Genomic DNA, 5130 nt, shown 5'->3' on the forward strand with positions numbered 1-5130 from the left:
CTCAGGGAAATTATTATTATTACAAAAAAATTGGATTAAATCTGAATTAATCATCAGTCAAAATTAAATCAGAAATTAATTTATTAATTCATCAAAAATTATTCAAGAAAGATTTAAATTGTTAAATAACAAAACTTGATTGAAAGGAAATATACTGTAAGTAAATTAATTCCCACGTATTAAACAAAATAAGGCAAATAAATCAATCATATAAAAATGTGGATACAAAAGACAGAAATATACTCTGCAAAAGATTAAATATCAAAAAATGTAAAGCAAAAATTAAGGCAATAGCAAACACATCACATATATGTATAAAAGAAAAATTCTTCAAAAGATAAAGCATAAAACATATAACACGAAAAAATAATAAAAAGTGAAAAGGTATCTTTACATATCACCACTGCAGATATTATTTTTAGTGCACTGAAACCAATAACTATGTTACAATACCTTGGTACCAAATGCTTCGTGTCTTTAACCAGGCGCCGTTACACACACTTAATAAAATACACTGTTCAGATAACTCAGACACATTTACTAAGGAATTAAACAGTTAAAGAATATGAGTGACCATCGTCTACCAAAATATCAATTACATTAAAACGGGAGGAAGTAAAATCCCGAGAGCGAGAGAGAGAAGAGAGAGAGAGAGAGAGAGAGAGAGCGGAAAAACGCAGCTCCTTTCCACAACGCTTTTTGGTCTCTGAGTGTGGGCCCTCTGTAAGGGCGTCTATCTACGTGGTAGGTCTAACCACAGTGTTTTGATCGAGTCCAATGGAATGCATTACTTCAGCAGTTTTGAAATTGACTAAACAAATTGCATCCCTATACAACGAACAATCAGCCTCTGTCCCTCTCAGCTCGACGCATACGTCGTCCTCTCAAACCATACAGCGTTTAATCACCGTAACTTTACGCTAGCCCTTTTACAGCATACGCGCATCTGAACATAAAAACCATAGTTATACAACAACTCACACATACACACGGGGAGATTACTGCATTATGAAAACCACAGCATAAGACTCCTCCCCCAAGAAGATTGGTTATCCCGGGGTTGAATCCAACGATTCACAACGGGATAAGTAATCAGCAACCACATTGTTCTTACCCGAGATATGCTGTACTTAATATTATAGGTTGCAAGCACAGAGACCACCGAGTGAGTCTCTGGTTGTGATTCTTGATCCGCTGTAAAAACATGAGCGGATTGTGATCAGACAGCACTAAAATCTCTTCATTCCTATGTCTGTTCACATACACTTCAAACTTTTTCAATGCTGTGATTAGGGCTAGAGTTTCTTTTTCTATCGTGGAATACACTTTCTGATGTTTTTTCAGTTTCGAAGACATGAAACATACAGGATGCAAAAGTTCACTTTCATCTTCTTGAAACAGTACAGCTCCAATTCCACAGTTAGAGGCATCAACTTGTATCACAAATTTCTTATTGAAGTCTGGAGCCCGAAGAACTGGTCTTAAAGTTAAAATGCCTTTTACCTTCTCAAATAATTCTTGACATTCTGTAGTCCAAACAAACTTAGCTTTGGGACTAGTTAAGTCTGTTAAGGGGGCTACTACAGCTGAGAAATTCGGGCAGAAACACCGATAGAATCCTGCCATGCCCAAAAATCTCTGTAACTGTTTTCTAGTAGTAGGTGGGGTAGCCTTATGGATACCCTCTACATTAGCGTTTACTAGAGCGAGAAGGCCTTTCCCAACTTCAAACCCAAGATACTGCACAGTTGCCTTCCCGAACTCACTCTTCTCTAGATTGACTGTTAGTCCTACTTCCCTTAGTTTCTTGAAAACTTTCCTCAGGATCTTCAGATGTTCTTCCCATGTTGTAGAGTAAATGACTATGTCATCCAGATATACACCTACTCCTTCTATGGACCCTAGCAGTTGATCCATCACTTGTTGAAACGTTGCAGGTGCATTCATCAGACCAAATGGCAGAACAGTATACTGGAACAGTCCAAAAGGAGTAATAAAAGCTGACAGCAATTTAGCACTCTCATCTAAGGGAATTTGATAGTATCCCTTCAACAAGTCTATCTTGGAGACAAACTTGGCTTGTCCAACATTATCAAGTAACTGATCTATAAGAGGCAAAGGATAATTGTCAGCCACACTGATGGAATTCAGTTTCCTATAATCAGTACACATCCTAAATGAGCCATCAGGTTTCTTCACTAACACACACATGGAGAACTGTAGTGACTTGAACTGGGTTCTGCTAATCCATGCTGTAACAAATATTCAACTTCTTTCTTCAAAACATCTCGATGATAAGGTGATAGGCGATAAGCTCTCTGTTTGAATGGTCTGCCATCTTCTTGGATCTTGATCTCATGCTTGATCAGATCAGTACACGAGGTACATCTGCAAATAGTTCTGTGAAGCTTCTAATCACTTCGCACAACTCACCACCTTGCTCAACACTCAAATGTTTCAGTTTATCCTCCAAATTTTCCAAAATTGAAGAATTATTCATCTTGCTTTCAGCTCCCAATTCATATCCATCGTCGTCTTCTGTAGTTGAAGTTGTCTGGGTTATTGACACAGTTTCCATTTTGGTTTCTGAGAAGTAAGGTTTTAAGAGGTTTACATGTATCTTCCTTTTTCGTCTTCGTCTTTCTGGTGTTTCAATTACATAAGTTCTATCACTTAACCTCTCAATTATCTTGTAAGGACCTTTGAAACTTGTTGAAAGGGGAAATCTCTTGACAGGTAAAAACACTAACACTTGTTGACCAACACTAAAATTTCTTAGCTTAGTCTTCTTATCATATCTCCTTTTCATTTTCTCTTGACTCAGTTTCAGATTTTCTAAAGAGAATTTTCTAATCTCTTCCAATCTTTTCCTCAAGTTCTTTACATACTCTCCTTGGATTTCCACTTGATTTTCTTCCCAATTTTCTGCAAGAATTTTCAACGGTCCTCTCACTTCTCTACCAAAAATCATCTTGTTAGGTGAACAACCCATGCTTTCTTGATAAGCATTCCTAATTTCAAATAACATCAATTGTACACCAACATCCCAGTCTCTGCCTGACTCAGAACAATACTTAGTCAGCATACTTTTCAATGTCTGGTGAAACCTTTCCAAGGCTCCTTGAGTCTCTGGGTGATATGCAGTGGACAACTGTTGTTTCACTCCTAACAAGTTCATCACATCCTGAAATAGTTTGGAAGTAAAATTGGTTCCTCTATCACTTTGTACAATTTCAGGTATCCCAAACTTTGAGAAAAACTCCACTAGTTTCTCAGCAACTATCTTGGCAGATATGTTTCTAACAGGGATTGCCTCAGGATATCTTGTCACAGGACACATCAATGTTAACAGATACTCATGACCCTTCTTCGTCTTCGGCAGTGGTCCAACCATATCTATAATCACCTTGCTAAAGGGTTCTCCTCTAACTTCTATAGGTTGTAGGGGCTTTCTGAATGGTTTCATTTGGCTTTCCAGCTATCTGGCAGGTATGACACTCCTGACAGAACTTGCTAACATCTTTGTGAAGTCCAGGCCAGAAAAAATATTTCATGGTCTTCTCCACAGTCTTCCTAATTCCCATATGTCCAGACTCATGAGCTACTGCTACTACTTGCTTCCTCAATGGACGTGGGATCAAAATTTGATGATATTCACCCCATTCAGCATCTCCTGGTATATCTGCAGGTCTATGCTTTCTCATCAGCATACCTTCCTTCAGATAATAACAGGTAGGAGTTTGTTGCATCTCTTCTTGATCAACAACTCTGAAAAACAACTCAGCTAAGGATACATCCTTTTTCTGTAGGTCCATTAGCTTCTCCCTGGTCACCTGACCAACTTCAAGGGTTGAGCTCTCAATATCTGCTAACTCAGCTACTGTAGTTTCACTGTTATCTTCAGGAACATCTTGACTACTCAGAGTCTCTTCAGGGATGACAGCTTCTTCTTGGGAAACCTCTTCTTGGTCAACATTAGGGGAAACATCATTTCCCTGGAACAACTCTTCTAAGCTCAATGATCCTTCTTGGGTGGGTAAATCCTCAGTCTCTTCACTTGCAGGCATAGTCCTCTTCATGCTCCTAGTAGTCACACAGCTAGGACTAATCCTCAATGGTTTATCTGTCACTATAGGACAAGGAACAAATGGCACACTACCAACTTCATTCCCTAACAGAACATGTACACCTTCAACAGCCAGTGAATCCTTTACAGCAAAATCAACATCTCCTGTCACTAATTCACATGACAGGTGTTTTTGCATATAGGAGTTACCTCTTCTCCTCCTATACCCTTCAAAATAACAGAATCTCCTGTAAGATTCTCCTCCAACTGGGGGTGAGCACCATGGACTACCACACTATGGTTGCTCTCCTGTATCACATAACACCTTGACTGGTACCTGCAAACTTCCTCCTGGAGTTGTCAGCGTACCCTCATAGATATATGGCTTAAAAGCCTCCAAACTGCTCAGCCACTCACTGCTTGAAGTTACATTTCCACTGGTTGCTAAACATTCAGCTTGTTTAGTCTCAGTCTTCACTGGAGCTTGACTCCTCCCCACATTGTTCTTTGTAGTCTGTTTCACCTGGTCATTTCTTACTACTTGACCAACTGGTTTGGGCTGCCAATGTGTCTGATGACACTCCCTGACTGAAGTGTCCTGCTCTTCCACACTTGTAGCAGACAACATTAGGCTTCTGTAATTGCCTTGCAACATTATTATATGAGGATTTTACATTAGCTTGCTGAGGATATTACCCTGAAATGACTTGGTATTACCACTTGTAGGATTCCCATTAAATCTGCTCCTGAAATTTGGATGAGACCTAAAACCTGTGCGTTGATTCTGGTACTTGACATTATAGTTCCTTCTGCTGCTTATAATGTTGTAGTCCTCACTGAGTGTAGCAGCTTTGTCAAGTTTATTCACTCTCTCTCTCTCTCAGATAGGCTCTTATGTGTTCAGGAATTCCTAAGATATTGTTCAAGAACAAATAATTCTTCAAGATCTTCAAATGTTTTAACTTTAGCAGCCTCCAACCATCGTTTAAAACATCTTCTTACTTTGTACGCATAATCCAAGAAAGTTATCTGGTCATCCTTTCTCAAAGATCTGAATCTTTCAT

This window comes from Macrobrachium rosenbergii, chromosome 2 (genome assembly GCF_040412425.1).
Source record: "Macrobrachium rosenbergii isolate ZJJX-2024 chromosome 2, ASM4041242v1, whole genome shotgun sequence".
Taxonomy (NCBI): domain Eukaryota; kingdom Metazoa; phylum Arthropoda; class Malacostraca; order Decapoda; family Palaemonidae; genus Macrobrachium; species Macrobrachium rosenbergii.